Source organism: Amblyomma mixtum, chromosome 10 (assembly GCF_055824585.1).
Source record: "Amblyomma mixtum isolate Tamu chromosome 10, ASM5582458v1, whole genome shotgun sequence".
Taxonomy (NCBI): domain Eukaryota; kingdom Metazoa; phylum Arthropoda; class Arachnida; order Ixodida; family Ixodidae; genus Amblyomma; species Amblyomma mixtum.
The window spans coordinates 108583459-108611423 of NC_143021.1; the positions used below are offsets into that span (position 1 = coordinate 108583459).

At 47.6% G+C, this 27965-nt stretch overlaps 1 long non-coding RNA gene across 1 annotated transcript in view; it reads right to left on the bottom strand.

Moving 5' to 3' along the window:
* Window positions 1-14321: 14321 nt before the first annotated feature.
* The window catches only part of LOC149326640 (uncharacterized), a 233227-nt gene continuing 219583 nt past the window's right edge, over window positions 14322-27965 (bottom strand). Inside the window, exon 3 of the long non-coding RNA XR_016286444.1 lies at window positions 14322-14617. This is a non-coding gene — a long non-coding RNA (uncharacterized LOC149326640). The remainder of the gene's footprint in view (window positions 14618-27965) is intronic.

Here is a 27965-nt window from a genome sequence, read left to right on the forward strand (position 1 = left end):
AAACTTATTTGCTCGCGAAAATAATTCGGCTTCTCTGCTACCCAACAACAGTGCTGTAATATCATCAGCAAAGCCCACAAGGTCAACGGCAGGGGTAGAAAAGATGTCATTACTGTAAACAAGAAATAGTAAGGGCCCCCTTATGCTGCCCTGGGGAACACCAGAGAGAAGTGGCTCAAGGCTAGATAACTTGTTATTATGAGAAACCATTTGTCTGCGATGAGCTAAGTATGATTTGAGCAGAGACAAAGTGACTCCCCTAATTCCGTAGTGTTCCAGTTTTTGCAGCAGCAGATTATGGTTGAGCAAGTCGAAGGCTTTTGAAAAATCGACATAAATGCCAAGGACCAGGCATTTCTTCTCAAAGGCTTCAACTATTAGTTCTTTTTGTTTAATGAAAGCTGTCTCTGTCGATTTTTTAGGTCTAATGCCAAACTGTTGGCCAGATAGGACACCATGCTTATGTAAAAATTTAGTTATTCTGGAACACATACTTTTTTCTAAACCTTTTGATAACACAAGCAGGATCGAGATCGGCCGGTAATTTGATAATTCTGATGTGTCGCCGCCTTTATGAATGACAATAACTTTTGCGACTTGCATTTCTGTCGGAAAGATCCCTGTAGCGAAAGCAATGTTGTAAATGTGAGTTAACGGTGCAGCAAGTAAGTCAATAATAAACTTAAAAGGTTTTATGCGGAATCCATCTTTGTCCTCTGCACTGCTACATTTTAGGTTGCTAAAAACTGTTACGATTTCAGCTTCAGTTGTGGGAAAAAAGAATGTAGACTCGGCAACAAGTGGTGTTTGCAAAGCGTAGCCGGGATTCGGTGCGGTGGAAGAGAGTAGGGTTTTTGTGATACTCAAAAAATGTTCATTAAATGCATTTGAGAGATTCATTTCGCACTCACATTTTTACCAGACATGGATGAGAAAGTGCTGTTGTGGTAATTGAACTTCGCGGATTTCAGCTCTCGGTTAAGAGAATTGCGGTATTTCTTGTATTTCTCTAGCTTTGACGGGTCGCGGGATTTAATAAACTGTGCAAACAGCTTTTCTTTAACCTTTATTTTGCGCAGTAGGTCTTGCGTTAACCACGGCTTTTTAGCTTTTTGTTTGCGAGGTGAGACCAACTGCCAGAGATTTACTTCAGCATCATCAACCACCCAACCGCTATCATCAGCCTAGTGAAGACCACGAACTGAGTTTTCTCCCACTGATCTTCGAGCCCCGTCATCCGCAACCCTGCTGTCCTCCCCGTGACAGTTTTGTTCTATCGGAATCCACGCGGGTTGTCTAATTTGCTGTATTCCGCCCATGACCATTTCTATTTATGGATTTCAGCTACGGCCAGGTTTGTTTAGGAATAGAAGCGGTCAATGCAACATGCTGCTGGTATTGTGAAAATACTTAGTAAAATTAGTGTTGATTTCAATTACCCCAGCGGATAATTTACCACAGTCGACGGTTACTGTGGCAGGAGAAAGAAAAGTATGGAGAGAGCGGAGGAATGTAGCACGGACTGTAGCCGAGGAGCGCCGACTGGACTGTAGAGGTAGTTGAAGAGCGAGAACGCGTGAGAATCTAAACACAGTCCTCTAGAATCATCTTGATACGCATGTGGTAATAAAACTCTGTTACTCTGTACATTGCGAAATGCAAATACAACTATAGCTGTAGCTGAATCTTCCGTTCCACAGTGGTTCCCGTTATTTCAGTTCTTTATTATGCATTTGATGCCTATTAAGCCAAATACAATCGCGTGCATGGGATGAGATTAGTACGATTTATTATAGGCACCTGATCGGAGATCGCAGCTGATGAGCGTGACTGAGCGAATGCATCGTACATGCACAGTACTGCAAAGCTGGGCCGGTACGTGGGTTTGTAGGCAGCCTAAGAAACACGGCGCTGTGGGACCTACTAAGGCAGCTCTAATACCTTCGAAGTAGAAACTTGTCGTCAGGTTTAGCGGGCGTTTTGCAAGGAGTTTCGCAGGTGGTGTATTCTCGATGAACCTGAATATACACACCAGATGTGAAAAAGAGGGCCCTGCCAGCTAACCTAATATGTACAGACAGGAGCTCCCCAGGTGACCTTGACATTCGATTTCTAAGGACGAAATGTTCTCACAAATATCTGTCTTCTCTTCATATACGCAGATCGTTATATCGTGTTGATTTCATGGTTCGTAGGGCACAAGATCTTAATTCTTAAGGGTATGCCTAGCACACCGAACGAAGTTCTCTATGTCCCCTGCGAAAAAAGGCCCTTCTATTTCGGAACGTAATATCAGTATTATGGCTAGAGTGTAATTTACCCTTTCATGCTAAGCGCACTAGCTTAGCAAAGGGAAACCCTGACACGCATTCCTCAATAGCATAACACTAGGCAACAAAGAAAACGCACACATGGCGTAACAGGCCGCGCGCAAGAAGCCGAGATGGACCGGAGTGAGAAGGCGTGGTGGTGCCCCCCGCCGCCGGTAGGGGTCAGGCCCGCGTGACCCAGTGGTGGATAAAGCCGTCAGAGGCAGGCCGGTAGGTCACGACCCCCGCCGGCCGCCGTGGGAGATAAACGCCGGGAGGGCGCAGCGGCTCCTTTCAAGTGGCTGTCGGTCGTGTGGCACCCAAATTACGGTCGGGTCGCCGGCTTCTGCGCTGCCTGGCGATCCTCGCGCGAGCCCCATGGGCCTGGCAGCGGTCGGCCTTCAGGCTTCTCCCTAATCGTGCATCGGCGGCCGTGTGAACCTTGTACATAGAGGAAGGAAGTAAGAAGCGTAATTGAACCCGTGGCGAGCGTCTATCCATCTCTGTATATCCGGCCCTGGGATTTGGCTCCTAACCGAAATCCGGAACTTGCGGCTTCGTACATGGCGCTAGGAAGCAAAGAATCGTGAACCGCCTTGCGTCTAAAGCGTGACTGTGCAGCAAAGCGTTAGCGCCCTTCGAACTCGTAGCGTCATCTGGAGGGAAGCTCCGATGGGCGCGCAGTTGTCGCCTCGTTGTTCGTTAAGATCGTGACTGCATTCACTACGGTTTCCTTCAGAGCACTGACCTTCGGGAGCAGCTGGAGCTACGTGAAGAGCCTTACCAGTATTGGTAAGGCTCTTCACGTAGCTCCAGCTACGTCTCCTGTCTAGTGTCTCCTGTGTTTCGGTTGTGTTCGTCTAATGTAGCGATTTTTGGTACAAAAAAATCCATGCACCATCTAGCCCAGCAAGAGGTTCTTCTATAACAACGTTGAAATTCGGGCTTGTTGGTTCTTACTTCGGAGCAATAGCGCAACCAGGACAAGGGACCAAGAACGAGTAGACACGCACAGCGCTAACTTCCAACAATTTTATAAGGAACAAAAGCACAAGAGTTTATACATGCATTTCAAAAATAAAAATAAAATAAAAAAAACAAAAATGATGGAGAACTTGTGGAACATTTCAACGCACATGTAAAGTGCAAGCCGTTACGAGACACGTATTTTTTAGTTGGGAAAAGTAAGGGCAAGCGCACTCGTGAAATTTTTGAAGCAGGAAAGATACCCAGATTAGGAAGTGCCTGTGTAAGCACTCCTTCTGTCAGACTCTCAAAAAAGAACTTGCTTACCTACGCTCGCAGTGAAATTGCGCATTCTTTTGGATGGTCAAATGTTTAGGGGAATCGCCCAAGGTGGAGTAGATTTGTAATAAGGGAGTAATTACTCATTGACGTCCACCCAAGTGCAGCCATATATGGCTACAAAAGAAAGCTACACAGTTTTCTCTGAAACTTCGCAGTTAAAAAAAATTCGTCCTGGTCCGGGGTACGAACCCGGAACCACCGCTCCACCGGAGCAGTCGCTCTACCAATTGAGCTAACCAGGACGGCAAGCTTATGGCAGGGCGAGAGCGGATTGATCAATAACTTGAAGGGGATTGATCAATAACTTGAAGTGGGAACAGTGTTGGTAAAATGTTTAGGAGAATCCCCCAAGGTGGAGTAGATGACACGTCAAAAATGCATGTATAAATTCTTGTGGTTTTGTTTCTAATAAACCTGTTGGAAGTTAGCGCTGTGTGTGTCTAGTCGTTCTCGGTCCCTTGTCCCGGTTTCACTGTTGTTCGAATGTTCTATTATTGTTTTCCGTAAGGCTTAGCTTCTTAGGTTGGATGGGCCGCGCATCTGGATATATATATATCTATTTACTTACTTATTCCATATACCTCTAAACGCCTTCTGTCGACGGTATTACGTAGGAGGCTATAATGTCACACAAGAATACAAACCTGAATACGTAGCCGCCGTTCGCATTAATTGCGAAGGGCGCATCAGTTTCAATAGTTTGCGAGTCGTCATAACCGGCATCGAAGCTACGTTCACTGCGGCAAAAAGGATGAGTAAATAGCTTTGCCCGGTGCCATCGTTGCTAACAACCTGATCTGATGTGCCCACTTGATTCTTTCAAATTCATAACGCATTTCGCTTTAGAAAAAACACATAGGATGAAACAAACACACGCTCCTTGCGAGAAACTCGGTGTCTGCGCTGCGTTGTGAGCGAAAAGTCGCGAGCATGGATCCGGCAAGTGGCCTCCAGAGACTGGAATGGCAGTAGCGCTACAGCAAGACGTGCACAAGAAGGTATGACGCAGGACAGGCGCTCTCCTGTGTAGCGCTATAGCCATATAAGTCTGAAATAATGCGCCATCTAGCCCAAATTCACGTTCTTCTAAACCATCGGTCTCCAGAGAGCAACCTAGGAGGCAAGTTGGACGCCAAGGTCACGTGACTTTCCGGCGCCGTCACAACCTGCCCGCCGGACAGTGAGCAAACTGCCCACAGTGACAGGTGACAGTTAAATGAATGACTTGTAGCTTGTTAACAGCACCCTGACCGCACAAGGCCCGCCGCTGGGAGCACCTGCCACCGCAGATCGCTTAACCACTGCACCACTGCGCCAGAAGAGGCATAGGAACCCAGCGATCTATGAATGTAAAGTAGAGAATGACCTTCTTCCTATATGAGAATTAACCCACTAAGCTATCGCGTCATACCCTTAAGGCGAAGCTTAAGTGCCCCCTTCAATTTTTCCAAGTCACTGGACGTTATCGATTGAAAACGCAATTTCCTACCAGCCCGAAATTACCGCCTTGGTAATTCATTTTAGTCTTTGCTGCCTGTTGGTACGCTTGCCGTCTCCCGTAATTCTGGAGCTAACACATGCTATTGGGCTGTTGGTCTTGCATGATCAAAGATCTTGGAGCTTGTGAAAAGCCTGTCCCAAAGGAAAAACACGTATCTGTCCTATGAAAGAATAGAACATTGCATGCACTATAAAGGATTCTGAAGGCGGCTCAAAAGAGAACAGGGGCACGAAAAGAAGACGCATGATTCGTCGTTTTCATATGTCTCCTTTTTCCGTCTACTCTTTTGCGCCCTGTTTAGAAGCCTCCACAATTATGAACACCTGAGCGTCTATGGCAAAAACCAGGAGCTGACTTCTTCCAGTAGATAGACAAAGATTACTGCACGTGGACTACCAGCCTGCCCTTCCGGAAAAGGCTTTGCTCTCGGGAAGAGCCGCTTAAAAGGCAATATTTAAGAGGCTTACGGCATCTTTGCGCGTATTATAGTGCCACGAACTCAAATCCGGGAAAGCAGTCCTGAGTATACACTGCAACAGAGTGCGGCATTCGTTGCCCATGTTCAATTCCCTCACGTTGAAAGAAGCTGTCGTTATCTTCATAGCAAAGGGGAAGCAGGTAGCATGCTTAAGAGGATGGAAAACCTTTTGTAGCAATCGGAAGGTTCTTACCTTTCTCATCTCAACTGCCATACAACGCCTCAACACAATGAATTGAGCCCAGATGAACACTTCATGAAAAGACGACTGCGTAGCTGTGTGCCAATTCTCTCCGATAAGCTGCAACCCCATTTCATCGACCGAGATGCTTGGAGGAATAAGGACATCAAAGCAAGACGGCATGTGGCCACCTGAGTACAATTGCACCGGAGAGGTCGCCAGACAAGCCAACAGGCCACGTTCCGCTGCAGAGAACACGTTTTCTCTACGATCGACCATAGGGGAATCGTCAAGTTAGCATTACCTCCACAAGTAGAGCCGCTAGTGTATTCACCTAGGAGAAGAGAGTCATACCAAACCCAATACGGCCGAATATCAAGGCGCCAGGCAGGCTAGTGAATTTAATAGAACGCCGTCGCTGTCCTCCGTGGAAGACCGTCCCCAAGCCAAAAAAAGAGAAACACAATGCTACACGCACCGCTTGCTATTAAGGCATTCCTCGTGTGTGAGAATCAATGGCCTGCGTTTAGTATGCAGGGAAGTAGGCGACGATGGACTTCCAACGAAATAAACGCCTTCTTTGAGCACTCAACTCTGGCGCGACGGCGTCGTCCTTTCTATACCACAGCCACCTCCCAGTATACAAAATCTGTTTGTGTTACTCTCCAATCTACATATTCTGAGAAATATGCATAGCACGCCGTTAACTAATGTAAACAATATACGCACTGAAAACAGATGCAATGAAGAACTTTTGTGAATTTATGCCGATACATTTCTTCAAAATGTAAAAGAAACGCCATAAGTGATCGGTGCGAGCCCGGTGGCCCGCATAGATAAGGAACGTCCTATCCGAGATCTCAATCTTATGAGGTTTCGTGTTTGGCTCTCAGCTGTGTGTCACTTTCTTACTCCTACCTTCCACTCAATCATCCACCCACGCTGTGGCGGGGGGGCTTCTGAAAGCACTTCCGCCTGGAAGGGTGCGTCGGGTCCCGCGCCACTCCACAAGCGTCGGGGCGTCATGCGCTCTTTTGGGGAGCACGGCAGCCCGGACAGACACCGGAGGAGGGGTACCCACAATGGAGAGTCCAAACAACCTGCTTGATGCCGCACTAGGTCAGGGCCAACTCGCCAGCTCAGAGCAGCGCGGTCAAGGCCAAGATGACCGCCTGCCCTTCGCCCTCCCCTCCCACTTTCTGGGTCCCCCCGGCAATAGGGCACATTGTGTGCGGCCTGGCGCTCCTACGTGAAGGCGAGAGCCAAGCTTCAGAACGAACCTAAAAAAACAACATTGGTGCCCTGTCTTCCTTCCCATATTTTTGTAGAAAATCTTTTTATTATTGTGGGAAGACCGCCATGTGTGCATTTCAGGAAGCAGCACTGTTTCCGCGTCCACTTCCGTCCACCCCCCTCAAGGAGCCCATCAGGAGTTCACAAGGAAGCATGGAGGGAGACGAAAACAGCAGAAGAAGATAGCAGCTTTAGTTCGGCCGCACTTCTCTACGGTCTTCGGTTTACCCTCTGCTCGCTATTTTTTTTTTCTTCGCGGTAAGACAGGCTCCGACACTACAGATTGTGCCTTCTCGCGCCTTTGTTATTTCAGTGTTGCACGAGGCTAAGTTTGCGGGGGACTTCATGCAGCCTTACCTAACCTAACTTCACACAGGGGACTCGTCAAGGCGCTTACTCTGGTTCTAGCTAATGAATGAATGAACGTCTTATCAAACGGGCCACTTGCTGACGACTTTCGTTTTTCATTTTTTAGTGTCTGAAAATCTTAGAAGCCTCAGGGCGCTACATCTCCTATTAAAATCTTTCGAACTCTAGGAACGTCCGAACTAGGACACGAATTGGCGTGGCTTGCCTCGAAAAAAAAAATTACAAAGCATAAAAGAAAAGAGTGACGCATGCCCTCGAGTGTAGCTGCTTGTAGCGATATTCTCAGTCCAGTCTTAGTCTGTTGCTCGATGCTTGACTGCTGAAACATGCATCTTAACTTCGTCAGTGATGCAGTACGCAGGGCCTAATTTTAAGGGAAGGCCGCAATAATAGAGATTCCACCCGATATTCCACAACATCAAGAAGCGATACTTAACTCCTTTGCTCAAACTCAAGCTTGAAATCAAGAGTTGGACGAAAACTCGTCTGGTCGGAGTGAATTATAAAACGTGACATTGCAGACGCCGACCACAACAAAGGAAAGACGTTTCGCCTCCCATACGGCCGCCTTGTTCACGGTAAAAAAATGAGACGCGGGTGCGCGAGCTTATGTATGCTTGAGAAGGGAGCGCTGGGAGCGGGCGTAAGCAGTTGTCAGATTTCCGCAGTTTCGATTCAGGGTGTGACAGGTCGTTTGTATCGTCAAAGATTCCAGGTGAAGGCGAGGGAATTTCTTCTTTTCTGTCGCAAGGACGTGTGTTTTTCCCCAGTAGATAACGTGCTGTTTCGATATGGAGTGTTCGGCGATAGCACTGGAGTCCACGTTTCTGTTTTTAACGTCTTTTTTATGATTTTTAGGCGACTTTCGTAGTTACCAGTTTCGCCAATGTAGATGCAGTCGCAGTCGGAGCAGGGAATGCTGTGAACCATGCCTCTTCTGCCCTCCAGTCAGACAGATCATTACCTGAAAGGGCCCCTATTGTCGTTCCTGACCTCTGCAAACTCCTACAATTTTGCCTCAGCAACATATATTTTGTATTCTAAGGCTTGTTCTACCGTCAACTTCAAGGCACTCCTACGGGTGCCTCTATCTCCGTTACCGTCGCGAACCTCACCATGGAGTCTGTCGAACGGCGGGCCCTTGAAACCTGTGCTCACCCGCCGAAAGGTTTCCTCAGATACGTAGACTACTGTTTCTGCATGATTCAAAAAGGCGCTTTGCCTGCCTTTTCGACGCATTTGAACTCCATAGAAGACGCCATTGATTTCACCATCGAGGTCGAGGCGAACGGTGCGTTGCCTTTCTACACTTCCTGGTAATACGCGATAGTGGCAAACTGTCGTTCAGCGTTTTTAGGAAACCCACCCACACGGGGCGTTATCTCAACTTTAGATCCGTCCACTCAGCCTCACATAAGTGATCTGTTGTTGCCACCTTATTAAAAAGGAGCCAACGCATTCGCAGTTCTCCCGAAGACAGGGCAAATGACTTTGACATGGTGCGGCAAGAACCTTTCCCGCAATGACTACCCGACATCTTTCGTGGCATCGGTCGAAAAACAGCTGTGTCGACCAGAAAGTGAAATTGCTGTGTCTTCCCCCCTGAAACGTGCCGCTGCTCCCTACACCCCCGGAAACAGCGAGGCATTGGCACGCTTCCTGCGCACCTTCAGTGTTGACATTGCCCACGTTCCTACCAGAAAACTGCGACATGCTCTGGCCAACGTAAAGGACGCTCTCCCAAAAGAAAAAGGTCCCGGCGTGGTTTACAGCATTTCTTGCTTCGACTGCGACTGCGTTTATATTTGCGTAACTCCGAAAGGCGCCTAAAAGATCATAAAAACGACGTTAAAAACAGAAAAGTAAATTCTAGTCCTATCGCCGAACACTCCATATCGAAACAGCACGTTATTGACTTGCGAAAGGTACACGTTCTTGCGACAGAAAATAATAAATTCCCTAGCCTTCACCTGGAATCTTTGATGACACAAACGACCTGTCACACCCGGAGCCGAAACTGCGGAAATCTGACAACTGCTTACGCATGCTCCTTGGGCCCCCTTTTCAAGCATACATAAGCTCGCGCACCCGCGTCTCCTTTTTACCGTGAACAAGGCTGGCGTATGGGAGCCGAAACGTCTTTTGTGCATTCTTTTCTATGTTGTGGTCGGCGTCTGCAATGTCACGTTTTATAAAACTCAAGACCCTCGTAAAGCTTGGGTTTCGCAAAGTCGATGACTCGGGTGACGAAGGATGATTCTGTTATATACAAATCATCCGGGTCATTAGCCTACTTTTCTTTATGCTATCAAAGGCGGAGAGTGACCAAAGACCCTTTCCTAGCATTTTACTCCAGTAGAGACCAGCACGAGCAAGGCGAATATTCTTAAGCAATTAGAAAACCGGTGGGTACCCAGCGGTACTGCATATTGAACGTTCAATTCAGGCACTGGAAGCAATTTAGCCTTGCATGTTAAGGTATGCAAAGGATGTTCTGCTTTGCTTCACAGCACGAGCTTTATCGGTCGGGGGAGAACAAGACGCGAGCGTTAAATTCTGGAAGCGTTTTTAATCAGAAAAAACAACCAGATGTGTGTCAGCGATCCCTCGGTTTTTATCACGGGTAAAGAATATAACTTTCTTTTATCTTAATGCAGTCGATCCCTTCGTCCAGAGTATGCGCATGCGCAGGGAAACTTTTAAGCGAGGCAGTTTTCTTGGCAATAAATCAGTTGCAAGTCCAGCGGTGTGCTGTGTGCTCCTCCTTTTTTCTTGTCCTTCGTCTGTGTTCCGCTGGTTCCAACCTTTGTTTCTCATCTCAGAGTACAGACTGGTCAGCTGTAGAGAAATCTTTCCCGTTCGCTAATGGGGAGCGTACAAACATAATGTTCTCCAGTGAGACACCACGTATAATTTACACAAATTTAAAACGAAGACAAATACAGCAAAGAATCTTTGAATAGTACAAGATCTGCTATCTACGTGCCATCACACCGAAACAGACCTCCGGCTTCAACAACAAGGTGCATACGCTCGCGAATGTGGTGCTGCCGGACAAAGTGACTCGCGTTCTCAGCCTAGGCCCGAAATACGCCGTCGAGCCCAATAAGCCGCCTCCAGAACTACTTAGCTTGGTGAGGCAAGTGGCAAATCGTGCTCCAGACTCTGAATTTTCTAGCTGCCTCTCTCAAGGCGTCCAGTTTTTGTCTCGCTACAGTTTCCAGGACAAAACTGGGCCCATCAATTACGTCGCGTCATTTCTAAGACGACATCAACTTTCGCTTTTAGTTGCAGATAAGGAGGATGGTTTTCTTATCTCCCAAAGATCTAGATCTGTCCTAGATCTCCCAAAGATCTACCCAAAGATCTGTTTGGTAAAAAAGCTGCTGAAGCTCTAGCACCTGTTTTCGTACGGCGTGATAAGGTTCATCTTTCTAGGGTGAAATCAAAGGCTAAGCAGGTTTGCAAGCGCCTAAATCTTGACAGACTGGTTGCAAGCATAGATGCTGCACACAAGAAAAGCCTAGACGTATTTTTCGCAGCAAATACACATAAAGTTGACTGCCCTTTGAGGGTAATCGTTATTGAAAAGGGCATTGGCAGAAATCCCTTCTTCTTCCCTTGAGTTTCTTCAAATGAAACTCAAGGTTTTGACAATCGATGATCTTTTCATTTTGGAGGATTCGAGAGAAGTTTTTGAATTTCGCTAAGCTGGCAGTGGTACTCTCATGCCTTTTTCGGTTGACATTAAGGACCTTTATTACTCATTTCCACATGACAAGCTTCTTGTCTGCGTTGAAAGTGGTATTGACTCGTTCGGAACCGTAACATTTCAGAATTGTTGTGGCATCTCGGTGGGCGGCTTTTTAGAATCGTTGACCGTTTATCTTAGCTCCACTTTCGTTTCCTGGGGTGAATTTAATTTTGTTCACAAGAGCGGAGTGTGCATCGGCCACTGGATTGCTCCAATCTTAAGCGATATCTATCTCGCCCATCATGACCGACTCATAGAAGAGAAGCTCTCTTCGTCAGCTACCGTGCAGGCTTTCTGGTTCGTGGACGACTACTTAATCCTGTTGGCCAGTAATGAATGTACTTTAAATAGCTCAGTTTCAGTAGTGCTCTATGTGTTTGAACGGTACCTCTCGCCCATCGTTTTGACCCTTGAGTTACCCGAGAAGGGGTCTTTACGCTTTCTTGACTTGAGGCTATCGAGGGCACAAAATCACCTGTGTTGGTTGTATGAGCCAAGAGGGGGCAAGAACTTGTTGCCTTGCAGTTCAGCTCACTCTAAGATCGCTCAGAGGGGCATTGTCAACCTTTGTTTCACAAATGCCTTATTGAAGTCTTGTGTCTACTTCATGGACCATAACCTGAAAGAGCAGGATCGGCGGCTGATAAAAGCTGGCTACCCCGAGCGCCTGCTGACTCAGTAGCCGGCTCCCTCATGAGGAAACTCCAAGGGAGCCAAGTGAGTGCTGCTCGAGACCACCAACACTAAGTCGCTGTGGTGCCGTGCCTGCATGGTCTCTCTCACAGGCTCAAAATAATTGGACAAAAGGCAGGTGTCCGAGTGGTGTTCTTGGCGCCCGACAAGCTATCCAAGCATTGTCGCAGAGTGAATGCCCCGTCTTTGAGAGAGCCAGCCTGCCTTGTTAGGCACCGTGCACCCTTCGTTCCTTGCGAGGTTGGCGTAGTTTGATTGCCTTGAGCTGTGGCAATGCCTACGTGGGGTTTCCGGACGTTGCCTCAATGAGCGTCGTATGGAGCAGTCGAATAATGTTTTTAACACTGTCAAAAAAAAAAAAACCTCGGTGTTCACTGCTTAAAGTGCCACTCCAGTTCCTGTGAGCCTTTCCTTCATGAATGCTCTGTCATCGCGAGAAATGCGCATCAAACCACACGCGCAATCATAGAAGCCGCCCACATTCTAAAGCTAAGTGAAGATTGTGTTAGCACACCCTCGATAGCGCTAATGAAACGTGACTTAGACTGTTTGAGCCAAGCACAGATAAGTTTTAATGTGCAGGATTCCGGAATACGTCCTTTAGCCTTTTTGACCTTTAGGGCTAGGTTGTTTCTGTCCTGTGCTTTTAATGCCCCTTTTGAAATGGCTTTTGAATTTCTTCCTTTTTTTAATGATATTTTTGGCCTTTTAGTGCATTTTGTTCACTTGTTTTCATCTCGTAGTGTTATTTGTTTCTCTTGTACTACCTTCATCCACGGAAACCGTCGTCACGCATCTGGAATGTAGTTCGTGGCCTTCGAACATCCCCACACCACCTGCACCCTTTCAAGTCTCTTGCACTATTCCAACGACGCGGCGAGGTTGAGGTAGCTAAGGATTTCTGCGTTAGGGTAGCAGGACCATCTGCCCCATCTGCGGCGCTGCATTGCAGCGATGTTCCTGCTTGTCTCGATTCTCGGATGGACCTTCCCTTCTCCGTGGAGGAACTTGACGCCGCCCTGGCTTGTTGCAGACGATCATCATCGCTGGGACCCGACGGTGTGCCGTACACTGCACTTGCAAACCTTGGACAAGAAGCTAGGCGTGTCCTTTTGGAGCATTACAACAAATCATGGAATGAGGGCACAGTTCTAGAAGAGTGGAAGTCCAGTCGTCTAGTTCCGCTCCTGAAACCAGGGAAATCGCCTCTTGATCTGACATCATACCGTCCAGTTGCGCTGGCTAGTTGTGTTGGTAAAGCAATGGAAAGGATGGTGACGGTACTTACACGCATTGAGTTGTACCTGGAGCGCTACCGCATATATCTGGGTATAATGTCCGGGTTTCGAAGTGGACGCTCCTCAATAGACAACGTGGTCGACCTAGTGTCACCCGTCCAGCGCCAAAAACATTTGAAGCGCTTGACCGCGGCATTGTTACTGGATGTAAAGGGAGCATACGACAATGTAACTCACCAGGCTATTTTGGACGCTCTGGAAGCTACCGAGCTTGGTGGTCGCGTATTCTGCTGGAAGTTTGTGCCGCGTAGCGCGTACCTAGGTGTTCTGTAAATAGTTTTTTGTGCGCACACACACACACACACACACACACACACACACACACACACACACACACACACACACACGCACGCACGCACGCGCGCGCGCACACACACACACACACACGCGCACGGACACGCGCACGCACACGCGCACGCACACGCGCACACGCACACACACACAAACACACACGCCCGCACGCACGCACGCGCACGCACACACACACACACACACACACACACACACACACACACACACACACACACACACACACACACACACACACACAAAGACACACGCGCGCGCGCGCACAACACACACATTTATATATATCCATATATATTAGTATCTAAAAGGTCCAATTGAGTGGTATTTCATGAGCGGATGGAATATTCACCAGTACGTTTCTTCGATGGACGATCTGAATGACGATGAGTCGATCGGATCCACGATGACGTTTGGCAGGTCACTCAAGTCCCTTGCTATATGAACGAAAAATGATAACAGATGCGCAGAAGTGCGGGCAGTGGGAGGATAGACGGCCTTCCCGTGGTTTGTGCGATTGGAGATGCGATGTGCGGGTCTGATGATGGATGATAATAGATCTTATGAAACAGACACAGTCTGCAAGTTTTTCAGTGGTTCGCTAAGGTTGTGAGGTGAGCATTGCGTTTTAGTTCAGTTACACTTACAAGGTAAAAATAGGCTGAGAAAATGGAACGAGCTAAGCGATCTTGTACAGATTCGAGAGTATAGTGGAAAGGTTATTTTGATGAGGGTCCCAGATCGCGCATACATATTCTAATTTGGGACGAGTGAGTGTTAAATAAGCAAAAGATTTCACTGGTGGCGGTGCTAGTCGCGGGGTTCGTCGAAAGTAACCAAGGAAGCGATTGGCCTCGTTAGTAACCTGAGATATATGAAAAGACCAATTTAGATCAGGTGTCAAATGTGTGCCTAAATACCTGCATGTTGATAGTAACGCGATTTCTGCATTTCTCCCAGATGCAACGGGAGTGATAGTTTTTCATTATGCTCATACTCTTTCTCTCAAGCTGTTTCTTATTTTCCAATAGGCGACATTTCCTTTATTTTTAGCACGCAATTTCAGGTACTGGGGCTTTCACGGTTTGGAAGTACGAGCCCGAGAAGCTTTTCTCTGCCAGCTGCACCTGCAAAAAAAGAATTGAAGCCTTTGTGCCGCTATCTATATCTGGTGAATAAAACAAAAATAGACAACATGCAGGTTGCCTTATCCATTCTTTCCCCTCCATTTCGCAAGACCCATCAAAAACCAAAGCAGCGCAAGTAAAACGACGACGGCAGAGAAAGAAAGGCAAAAGCACGGTTGACAAAAAACGATAGACAAAAAACACCAAAAACATGAACCCGAACGGCAACACGAACCAACCAGCCCAAAATGCCACCCTACATCAGTTTGCGTGTTGTTCTGCGAGCTCTTTTCTGTGTGCCTTTCTGTTTCTGTGTGCCTTTCTGTTCATGTCTAGTCGCCCTCGCGACGTGCTAGTCAAGGCAAGAGCCGGATAATTCTGATATCCATAAATATCGGGCGTGTTCCGAAATACAATGGGCGCCTATCGATGAATGGGGCTATTCAAGTTTTCATCACCATTTAATTTGACAGGCGTTCTCTGAGACCTTGTGCCATATGCATAAAATGTGACCATGCACTATATGCAATCAAAATAATGAAATCATGCTAGATGCTCAAATAGGGCTCGGCAGTGCATAATGCACGCAGAGTACAGGCAAATTAGTAGTGTATTTTCATATTGAGATTCAACTCGCAGAGCAAGAGAGAATAAATTACCCAGATCTCACATCTGCATAGCAGTACGCATTGGCTTTGGGGCTATACAGTCGAGCCCACTTATAACAGCCGCAGATATAACGAACGCTCGCTTAGTACGAACGAGGGCGGTGCTACCGTCAAAATATATATTGGGGCAATGGCACAGTGTCTCACATAGAACGAACTGTTGTGTCCTCAACACTCGGTTAGAGCGAACGCGAAGCTGTCGGGCCCCCGTAGTTGACCGAGCCGGCGGTGTTTGGCGCGGTTTCGCTCGACTGCGAACCCGCGGCAGGCGAATTTCGCGCACTTTGTGTTCCCCTGACACGACGCGGCAGTGGCATGGACGGCAGTAACCGGCGGCTGCCTTTTGTCATCGGCAAGTCACGTAAGCCGCGATGCTTTGGAAGGTACGCGCCCGTACGCTACAGGAACAATACAAAAGCCTGGATGAGTCGTGACTTATTTGCCGAGTGGCTTGTCGAGTTCGACCGCGACATGGCACGAAAAAACAGGAAGGTCCCGCTCGTGCTGGATAACTGTGCGGCGCACCATGTGCGGCCTTCCTTGAGTGCGGTGACAGTGCTCTTCTTGCTTCCCAATGCAACCTGCAAAAGTCAGCCGCTGGATGTGGGCATCATTCATGCGTTCAAGGTGTGCTACCGGCGGCGCGTCATCCAACGCTTGTTGATCGCGATTGATGCTGCCATGCCAGTTCGCATCAGCTTGCTTGCCGCCGTGGAGATGTTGAAAGCGGCGTGGATGGAACTCACCGCGGAGTGCATAGCAAATTGCTTCCGCAAGGCGGGTTTTATGGGCCCAGGCACTGAGGACGCCATAGATGACCCACCGGAAGGCCGGTCGCACGAGGACCTGTGGCAACGCGTCGTTGACACGCAGCTGGCCGGACCTGACGTTGCCTGGGACGATTTCGTTTCTGCTGATGACGACGCCGACATTGCGGAGCCATGTACTGAAGAAGCTATTGCGCGTGAAGTGCGAGCCCTTCCTGACTGCCCAGAGACCGACGAGGACGATGACGAGGATGCTGCTCTACCGCCGGTTGCTGTGAACGCTTCAACCGCGATCGGTTACATCGCGTCGCTTAAGGAACTCGTGTGCAGCAGAGGCCTTGGCGATGAACATATTACCGCGCTGGAAAAATTAGAAACGGCAGTGATGCGATCAGCTTTGAAGAAGCAGACATGCATCAAGCTTTTTTCAAAAATAAAGTTAACTTTCGTCTCGCTTGCTCTTTTTGCCCGTATTATAGGTGGTCCACTTACTACGAACTTTGGATACAACGAACAAATGCCGCGTGACGATCAAGTTCGTTATAAGTGGGCTCAACTGTATTTTCAAGTATTATATGTCTGCTGTACGCCAGTGCGGATTAAACTTACTTAGCTCTTTGAATGTGACATTTTTCCCAAGGAAGTATTTTAGTTCTTCATCTTTGCGTTCTCGGGTACTGCAAAGCTTCTTCATGGCAGTGAAGGTCCTAGCCACCAGAATCTGTTAATAGGTCGCGAATGCAGGATCTAGTGGTCTGTTTGAAAATTAACACCTTGCTGCGTGTTCCCGGCCCGTTGTCGTCGCGAGTCCTGTAAGAAGGAACATCATTAATTGCAAAAATATGTTTTTGAGGCAATTGGTGTTTCCACTAGGTGCATAGCCGTCGCGCACTCTCACGCTTGTAAAGAGAGTGAGCAACCAAATAGGGCTATGAGATATCTGTCCATTGCTGTATGTAGTGATTCGCAGAGCAAGGGCGAGCACCAGGGGAGCATAGTTACGCACATTATGGCCCTGCAGTGAAGCAGCCATACGTGACTTGCGTGGTTAACGCTTAATTACGCAGAGCCACAAAGCAGGAGGTAGCGTCTTTATCTTACGCACGACACATGAGAGCAGAATGAGTGAGGTGAATCGTTTGAATCTCATGCGATATACACTGCAGTAATGCCATGGTTTTCCAAACTGAGTTCTATTCGCTGCATTTACTACACCGCCAGCTTTTGCAGCGCAGCACAGAAGTAGGCTACGCAGAGCACGCACCACCAGCACAAAAACAAGACGGCCACGCACCGACGCAGCGAACCAAATGAGCCGGTGATTAACGACGGTGCGGGCTCCAAAGCCGGCCTGGGTGCAGGATGCAAACACGAACACTGCACAGTCGGGTTCTCTTCGCTGCGACGCCGATCGCCAACAAAGACGCCTTCTTGATTGCGGCTTGATTGGAAGCGAGCCGAACTTTATTGCAGGGGAGGTCAGTCGCCTTTTTAATTGGAGGCTCATCTCGCTTCGCAGATTACCGGTGTACATGGCCCATCAACGTCAGGTGCCGGGAGAGCAATTAGCCTAGACGCGATAGCGCCCGACAAAGCTGCCCGACCGGTCCTTTCGGCCGTGCGCTGGCTGGGAGTTGTACGAGGCGCGCTGTGACTCAGCTCTCGGCCTGGGATGGGTAATTGGCTCTTTTGCTGTCTTGTTCATGAGATGAGATTAATAGAGCTTTAGGTTCCGTTTGCGCTGTCAGTAACCACTGCATCCTGTATGCTAATCACATATTCGTGTTCAAGGATTCCGCATGCACGATAATTGAAATGTATCTTTTAAGCGGAGAAAACCCCCGTCCGCCATATGTATTTGGCATTCTCCACGTCACGGTGTGGAGTATTGACACCAAGACGGTCAAGGTCGTGAATGATAAAGTTTACTTCAAAGTATACAGAGGATCGCAAGCCAACCTGCAGACGTACTCTATCTACCAATTTGAGACAGAAATGGTAATAGCGCTGCAATAAGACGTACACAAGAAAGACTGACACAGGACATGCGCTCTTCTGTCTACCAAACACGTTCTTCTATCTACTAAACATTGCAAAAGAGCAGAAGATTTGAACTCCAGCCCTTCGGTTTTCTGGTCATATAGTTGTAGTGTCGCCTGACAATCTGGCAAGGCAACGCTAACGGTGGTTATTCACTGTAGGCCTAATGAAATTACATTCTACATGGTAAAAAGAGCAACCAAGCTATACTTGGACTGACAGCAAGCGGGTCCCTCTGACTGGTGTCACGCATAGTGGCCGCTGTAAACGCAGACAGCACCGGGGCTGGAAACAGCGAAGACGTTCTCAAGGAATTTCCCCAGATATTTCAGAGCACCGGCTGCGTGAGACGGGGGTGCAAAATGGTTAGGCGGGTATAGGCGGCAACGCTGGTCCATCCAGCTGGACAAGTGTCCATAGCGCCAATGTAGCCATTGAGGGAGGAGCTGGAGCGTATGGAAAGAAGCGGCAGCACTGAGAAGGTCCAGAATCCTAGAGCCTGGGTGAGTTCACTGCTTAGCTCACTGAACAAAGACGGGGAACTAAGAGTCTGCATGGACCCTAGAAATATGGACGAGTGCATAAAGCGGAAGCGCTGTCAGCTGTCAAGGCGCGAAGACAAAAGCACAGCTAGCCGGAGCTAAGAATTCCTCGCGCCTCGAAGCGAAGGCCGGAGTACGACGTCGACTGCGTTCACAAAGTTAGCGCGCAGGTCAGAAGATGGGCGGCGGTGTCCCGGCTGCGGCTTCGCAATGCCATGGCGAGGTAGAAATGCCAATTGCTTGGTATCGAATTACATAACGCCGCCGCGCTCGTCGACTGCGTTCGCAGAGTGAGTGGCCGTGCTTATGCTTTCTCACACCTAAACAGTCTTAAGTATCACTGCCTACTCTTTAAGCTGCGTTGTCAATGGGAAATTGTAGCGTTGCTAATTTAAAGCTGGCAGGTAGTTAAGGTTGAAAGGGAGAAGAAAAACGACCATATACCGCCGATGGGATCCGAGCCCACCACCTCCGAATTTCACGTATGGTGCTCTACCAACTGAGCTGCGGAGGCAGTTGTCCGATCTTCTACTTTCACAATTCTGAAAGTTTGGCGAGTTGGTGTACGTTTATGATAATGGCGAGTTGGTGTACGTTTATGATAAAAAATATCGTAAAGGGAGCACGAAAGATGGACAGTACGACCGTACTGTCCGTCTTTCTTGTCCTCTTGTGGTATTATTCATCATTAGCTTCTATTTTCGGAAGTGCTTCTGCTGCGTTTAACCCAACCTTACGTGTGCACTGAAATAACGGAACGTAGCCGGCGGGTAGTGGCAGACCAAAGCATGAGATTTAATGCTTGGTGTTACTGGCTCTATAACGAAGCCTCCAAGGTCACATGACTGGTCATGAAATGCCAGAGTGGGAAACGTGTAAACAGTCTTGCTCAGGCACACGGGCCTGATAGCACTACATCCCTTTCTCCGAAGCTGTAGTTACTGAGAGGATCTGGTGGCTTCCGTAGGCGAGTCAAACGCCATGCTGGCTACTGGTCCTCGGCTTCAGAGCTGACTTCTCGTGCTTGAAATATGTCTTTGCGCATGTCTGTGTAAATGTATAAATTGACTGCCTACGAGTGAATAAAATTCAGTTGCAAGTTCAGCGCCGCCACTCTGTATCACCTTGTCCTCTGTCCGTCTTCTTAAGCGCTGTTTTTTTTTTACGATGGATCACCACCAACTAGCCCAGTCCTCAGTCCTTCTGCCAAATTGAAGTTCTTCTAGAAACTGTGTTGAGGCTGGGAATCGAACCAGGGCCTGTGGCAATTGAAGTGGAGACGCTACTACTCCCCCACGAAGGCTCAGGGTTTGAACATGAATAATGGCGCTTCTAGTGAATGCATGGGTTTCATAAATAAAAGAAAAGAAAAAATAAAAGAAAAAAAAGGCAAAATAAAAATAAAACAAAAATAAAAATAAGAACGAGAACCAAAGTAACAAAATTAAAAAATAAAACATGAAAATAAAAAAAAAACAGTGCACCAGGATACGCTTTCGCCTTGCAGCACTTTAGAGAGCGAAAGTGCCCCCTCAATTTTTTTCAGTCGGCTCGCGAGGGGGAGCGAGTCAGCACCAGGAGCATGGAGGTGCATGCCACTTTTCGACGCCCGTCGCGGCGCGTGCTGGGCGCGCAGTCGCTTCGCGTGTACGCCTCGGAAGTGTCCATCGAAGTGGGGCTTAAGAGTGGAACACGGCAGCATCTTGCAAAACTGCCAGGTAGTCCACAGAACGCCATCGCCCGTTCGGCTCTACGTCTTGCTCGTCGGTAAACTGGTTTTTCAGGAAAGGAAATGTATCTGTCTCGCATATCTCGGTGGACACTTGAACCTCGCCGTAACGGAAAAGGAGGAAGGTAGGAGTGAACGAAGACGCCGTATTCACTAGACGCGCCTTTGTTCATTCCAAACCATCGAGCTGGCATGGCGGAGTGATTAGCGTGCTCGTCTCGCACTCCGGAGACCCTGGTTCGATTCCCAACTCGACCAATTTCCTACTCAGTTTACTTAATTTATTCAGTCTGACAAGGAAGGTTAATTAGGCTAATTGTTTGAATAAGGAATAAACTAAGTCCCACTTACTTGGAGCATGACTATACGATCCCTTTAATTGGTTGCATGGTTACTAGCCAAAGTACACGAGCATTTTGACAAGGTCTGCGTAGCTACGGCGGCCACCTGATGCCTCGCATTGTCTGCCAGAGTGTTGCTTTCGCAACAAAAGCCAGTTCCTTGCACGAACGAAAGCCAGCGAGAGCCATTGCACGAGGACTGATGATAGCAGGGCAACGACTACTGTTCTCAAGAGGTTCCAATCGCCTTACTTCCTGGGTCGCGCAAGAAAGAAGGAAGTCTCACCTCAAGCCCTACCAGTGGGTGCGCCGGCGATCGCACGACAGTAGTTTACCGCTGCACTACTGCGCCAGGAGTTGTACGAGAACTCCCAGGGACCTGTGAATGTTAAGTATAGATAATGGCCAATTCTGTATATATGAGCGTTAACCATTAAGATATCCCACATTTCCCACACGGCAGACATTAAGTGTCCCCTCGAATTTTTTTCTTTTCTCTCAAAATATAACAGCATTGCGGGCAACACATTAAAGCAACTAAGTTTCTCAGTTAGCAAAGGTATGCGACTACGATGAAAACTTGCCCGTCTGTTTTTTCATAAAGCGTACTGTTCCCTTCTTTAGGCAGTCGTTTCATTTTCACTGTCATCTACCACTCTTCCATTGTTTATGATGTCCACTAGGTAGGTTTTAGCTATCGCTGCACGAACATTTTTTCTTTTATCCCTCATACGTATGCACTACGTATGCATACCTCCCCAGCCCACCTTCCCAAAGACATCGCTTGCTTTTATGAGTATGCATATTCCGTCAGTTCTTGTTTAGTTACTAAAGTTGTGTCAACCTGAATTGATCGTTTATATAGAATACTGCCTTGAGTTCATTTAAAGCATTTTTAGCCTTTTCATATATGAGACCACACTTGTTTTCTATTTTTTACTCTCTTTGCCGCATTCATGTAACTTTTGTGTCTTTGTTCAGTTCACTTTCTGCTGTAATGGCTAAGCGCTGGACGGCACGAGTAAAGAAATAACTTCCCAAGTTTTTTTTTAACCGAAAATAAAAGCTTTGGATGCCATAAGAGTGGGAGAATAATTTCTGCGTGCTTGATACCATCGCGGATTCCAGGAATCCAGGAATATTCCAGGAGTATTTATGTGATGGCTTATGTAGGGAAATTATTGCACAGCTCTGTAGATTCCGTCCACCGGTGAGAGTTGGTAGAAGGTGCCTGTATCAGGTCAGATAACTGCGCGACCCCAGACGGCAGGGCGTCGTACAAATAAGAAAAGAAAGAACATACGCCTGCTGTTCAAGTGGAGACGTTCCACCCCGTAATTTACGTTCATTTGCAGACCGAACCACAAAATTGAAAAGCCCGGGAGCTATGCACGCCTTGCCGTCAGTTGTTTCTGGAATTTTACCGTAACAGTATTTGTTCGTTCTTTTTTTTTTTGACTAGGTCCTTGGCATTCGAAACGCACAAATCAAGCTAGCTTGAGAAGGGCAGTAGGTGCAGCCATAGGCGCTCCACTGATTTGGACGCGCCTCTTCGCGTCGGTGGAAGAGGATCTAAACTACCTTGAGACAATTAAGAAAACAAAACAAAGAAAGCTTCTGCTTCAGTAGTTTGAGGAAAGTGAAAAGAGAAGCAAGTTGTCCAAACGTTTGCACGCACACAACGCAGAATGAAGGCAGAGCAACACATGGGACAGAAAACAAGCGCAAAGACAGGCGGCGCGGTAGGCAGTGCTCCTGCTGTTCTGGGTGCGCAACTCAAGCTTCCAAATGACTGTCATTCAAGAGGCTTGCACTTCATCCGTCATGCCGACGCAGTCTGGCAGCTCGCCATTAGGGGAGTATTTGCTCTCCGACTAAGCAAACATGCCATTAGGCTGCAGCCCACTCTCAGAAGTCGCAGAAGCAAAAGAGCGGATAGAGAGTGCCCACGTTTGTGCAGAAAGAGGGCAGGAGAGGAGGGGCGCCAACCCGCAGCAGAGAATTTGCATAGGCGCCAACTCTTCCCCCGCGTTTCTTCGGGAGGCGTGGCTGCGGCGCTGTCGGGCACTGCCCGCCGCAGCCGCAGTTGCCTCGTCGATAAATCGCGAATCACCTTCGCATGTGTGGTGCACAATGCGTCCGGCGACGGGGCCTTGCACGCAATTAACCAAACAGAGGAGGCGGTCCCTTAGTACGAATGAAAAAAGAGGAAAAATGTGGCTCAGTGATTTGAACGCTGCAAGGAACATACCCCAAGTAAATGGATAAAAATGTTATGTCTCGTACTTCCACTGAGTGCATCTGGCATTCGGAAAGATAGGGAATCTCAAGACATGCACTGATGTGGTGTTGTTGCAGTGTTGTTCTGCATATATGTAAATTATTTGGTCACTATTGATAATACCGTGAATTTCGTGATGCCCGGGATTCTAGCTGTGATCTCAGTAGACAATTTTACTTAAATTATTGGATTACTACTTGCAGGTCACTTTTACCTCTCATGACAGCAGCTCCTTCTGTAGCGTAAAGGCATGTGTGTTTGCTCATGTGTAACTCCCATTTTGTGGGACATGTTTTCATCGTCATTTGACCGCCCATTTGCATTGGGTTTTGAAGAGGGGCCAGTTTTTAAGGTCTTTAGATATTTCGATGTCTTTTTAATTATTTTAAGGTCAGGGAACTTTGCACCCCGTGATCATATTGTTCCAGCGGTTTCAATTACTATTAATCAACTGGGAAAAGGTTTAGCTTTTGCCCATGAACTACCAGAAAATTAGGTGGTGTGTTTTTTTAGATATTAAGCTCATGTTCTACCGAGGCCATCTTTGCTGGATGCACTCCCACGAGCCAAGAAAGGGTTTGATTGAGACAGCGCAAGGCCGAAGGCCAAAGAAGAGAGCGGAAGAAAGAAGGAAACGGACAACACAGCGCTGAACTAACAACTGACATTTATTTGGCACGCTGCGCATATAAATACATTCAGGCACCAAAATAGAAAACAACGCATACAGCTCATTCATGCACCCGGATCCCTACTGATACTGATGCAACACTTACACATGTATCACCATACTCCTTGATATTCGAAGCCTCGATTATTTAACGACACAGCTGGTCTTTGTTCCTTGCAACAACTCGGCAAAAATAAACTATGGGGAGCAATCGCAATCACGGCAATGCATGCTAAGGTTACGAGACTCTTTGTTATCAACATTGTTGCGGTGCTGCCTGAGCCTACCAATTAAGCACTATCCTTTCTGGCCAATATAAAACTTATTACAAGTGAGAGGAATGGAATAAAGGACATTTTTTTGACACTTCACGAATTTTGCACTCATGATTTTTTCGGCAATCGGGTATGGATTTCCCTGGGTTGTTGCCACGCACGCACAAGCTTGAAAACTTAACAGGGGCCGAAAAAACAACATCCACTCCGACTCTTTTACCAATACTTTTAAAATTATGTGATATCTTGTGGATACAGGGAACGGCTGCTACTCGCTTAATTGTTTGACATTCAGGACTGGGGGAGAATTTCAGTTTCTTCAACAAAACATCGGCCACAGAAGAAAGAATGTGAAGCGGATAGCCACAAGCAGTAAGCCTCTCTTCCTGGTTACTAAAGCTGCGTTAGGTTTGATGTAGACAGGATTTTGTAAGTGCACTCCTGAAGCTTGACATGACAATTCGTCTTTAAACAAGCTTCGAGTGCGCGGAAATGTATGGTAGCAACGGTTTATTAGTCATAGGCTCGAAAGACCAGCACAAAATGCAAGGTGAAAAGTGCACGCTCAAGTTTAGAAATCTGATTGTGTCCTCTACATGAACTTCATGAGTTACGTCCAAAGGGGCAAGAACAATGGAAGATACACCACGAACTTTGGATATTTGCCTACTAAAATCTTCGCGGTCACAGGTGAGCAAAACCAGATACTCATCCCAAAGGCCACAAACTCCCGCAACATCTGTGCCATTTAGGCGCTTATTTAGTTCTCTGTCACGCACTGCTAAAAAGAAATCACTCAAAATTGGAGCAATGCAAGAACCTATGCAAATGCCCTTCTTCTGGATAAAAATTCGATCTTCCCACTCTGTATACGTGGTTTCAAGGAAGGCTTATAACAATTCTAAAACGCTTTCGACCGACATGCCGGCGGCGTTTTGAAAGCGAATGGCACCATAATTTTAAATTACGTCCCTAATGCACAAAAGGAGACTGTCATGCGGAATGGAGTAGTACAAGTCCTTTATGTCAATAGAGAAAGCACAAAGTTGCTTGTCATGGTAGTAGTCTAGAGTGCTAATCAAGTCAAGGGAATTCTTAAGATTTCTGCCAAAAACCTTTCTCGGAAACAACGACACGGAACGGCACGTCAGTTTTATGTGTCTTAACAATAAAAAACATGGTCAAGCTGGGTTTTTTAGAGTTATTTATCGAGGTAAACAGCTTGTCTAAGCTATTTTGTTTACACAAGTTTTTGACCTTGCATGTAGACTTCGCAAGATTTGTTTTTCTCCCCTCCCTACACACAGAATGAACGGCATTCATTGGTTTTTCGTTGAAACTATCTTTTGACAGAACGACAAACCCCATTCCTTATCCGCAGTTAAATGGACCAAAGAATTTTCACGTAGGTAGTTCACAGTCTTATTGATGTGTAGGCTCTTAGCCGGATTCCTAGGGCGCGAGAGAACGTCGAAACCTTCTGAGATGCATCTGCTGGCCTCAGGAGCTGGAGCACATCCGGATATATGCCTTACCATGGCAAGAAGATCTGGTGCACTTTTTCGGGGCCCAACGGCGAACTTTGGGCCAAGATCCAGCACTTGACGCACATGGGCCGGAAGCGGAGCGCAGCTCATGCTGTGAGCCTGGCCAACGAACCCACCATGTTTCATCGGAACTAGGTTACGGAGCGCGGGAAGCTGCTGCTGCCACAAGACGTCTGTGGTGATGTGGACAAGGCGCGTTAGTTCGCGCCACTGATTCTTCCAACCAGCTGGCTGATTGGAGAGTTGAAGAAGAATCCGCAGGTGATCCTGGCACAACCTGGCCTGTCGTAGCCACTCCGCTCTCAAAAATTTTCACATCCTTGTGCCATGGCTGACTGCGGGCAAGAAGCCCCCAAACAACGCCAGCACTTCGGGTTGAAGGAACTTTTTCCCAATACAGAATCCTACCATTCTGGACTAGCAGTTAGCCACAGCTATGAATAGCTCAAGACGATGTGGTTGCGAAAACCATGACGAAAAAAAAACAGGGCCCCTTGTATTAGATATGAAGCTTGAAAGCACGAACTGATCGGCGAGTTGGTTATGCATGGTATGATTGAAACAGTGCAAGGCCAAAGGCCAAAGAAGAGAGCCAAAGAAAGTAGGAAACGGACAATAAAGCGCAGAACTAACAACTGACATTTATTTGGCACGCTGCGCGTATAAATACATTTAGGCACCAAAATAGAAAACAACGCATAGAGCTCATTCATGCACCCGGATCCCTGGAAGAAAACACAAGCTAAGATGTGCAATTCAGGAAGCGAAGTTATTTTTGTGATAAAGACACTGATGCAGCACTTAAACATGTATCACCATACTTCTTGATATTCGAAGCCTCGATTATTCCCCGGCATAGCTGGTCTTTGTTCCTAGCAACAACTCGGCAAAAATTAAATTGTGGGGAGCACGGCAATGCATGCTAAGGTTAAGAGACTCTTTGTTATCAAAATTGTTGCTGAGCTGCCTGAGCCTATCATTTAAGCGCTGTCCTGACTGGCCAATATAAAACTGACTACAAGTGAGAGGATTGGAATACAGGACATTTTTTTGACACTTCACGAATTTGCACTCATGATTTTTCGGGCAATCGGGGATAGTTTTTCCTGCGTTGTTGACACGCATGCACAAGCTTGATAACTTAACGGGGGCCGAAAAAACAACACCCACTCCGACTCTTTTAACAACGCTTTTCAAATTATGTGATATCTTGGGGATATAGGGAACGGCTGCTACTCGCTTACTTGTTTGACATTCAGGACTGGGGGAGCATTTCAGTTTCTTCAACAAAACTTCGGCCACAGAACAAAGCACGTGAAGCGGATAGCCACAAGCAGTAAGTCGATCTTCCTGGTTACTAAAGCTGCGTTCGGTTTGATGTAGACAGGATTTTGTAAGTGCACTCCTGAAGCTTGACATGACAATTCCTCTTTTTACAAGCTTCGAGCGCGCAAATGTATGGTAGCCCTAGGCTCGAAAGCACACACTGCAAGGTGAAAACTGCAGGCTCAAGTCTAGAAATCTGATTGTGTCCTCAACAAGAACTTCATGAGTTACGTCCAAAGGGGCAAGAAGAGGACACACCACGAACTTTGGATATTTGCCTACTAAAATCTAGACAAAATCCGCACACACACACACAAGACACAAACAACGCGATAGAGCGCCACTCACAACTGGTTTATTTTGTGGAACCCAGATACATACATAAACTCAGCCAGTGCCTGCGCAAGGAACAAATTCACTCACTAGTGCTAGTGCGGGCAGAGCCATTCTCTCCCGACTAGGAATGGGCAACGCGCCTCCGAGAGGAGACGCGACAACTCAGCTACCGAAACACATTAGGCAGAACCTGCTCAAAAACCCCTCCCCCAATAACATGCATCCCGTGCACCACGAGGGACGTCGTCGAGCCAGAGCACGCGCTCTGCATGAAAAGTGCAAAGAGCACTCGGGAGCGGTGCACGTGGATGCTGCGTAGTGCACAAGGCCTACGCATTGGTGGCGGTGGATGGGCCCGACTGACTGCTCGCTGCCGCGACTATCAAAACAAGCTCCTCTGAGATCGCGGAGGAGGCGGCAATAGCTTTAGCTATAACTAATACCACCGCTGATGTCATTTTCAGCGAGTCAAAATTCGCCGTTCCCAATTTCGCGAGGGGCAGAATAGCACCCACCACCCTCAGCATTCTTGAGAAAGCAGCCCAACCTCTCAGAGAGATCGAACTAATTTGGGTGACGTCCCGCTCGGACAATCCGGGGAACGAGGCAGCTCACAATAAAGCCCGAGGTTTCGTCAACCGGGCAGGGAGCTCGCCTCTTCATCCGGGGTTTACGGGAGACGGCATGACCGGTTTTCATGACATTACCCACCATTACACCTTGGGCAGGCGAGTTTATCCCCCTCCGGCTAAAACGCTGTCCAGAACACAAGTAACCACGTGGAGACGGCTTCATACGCGCTCCTTGACAAATCCCGCGCAACTGT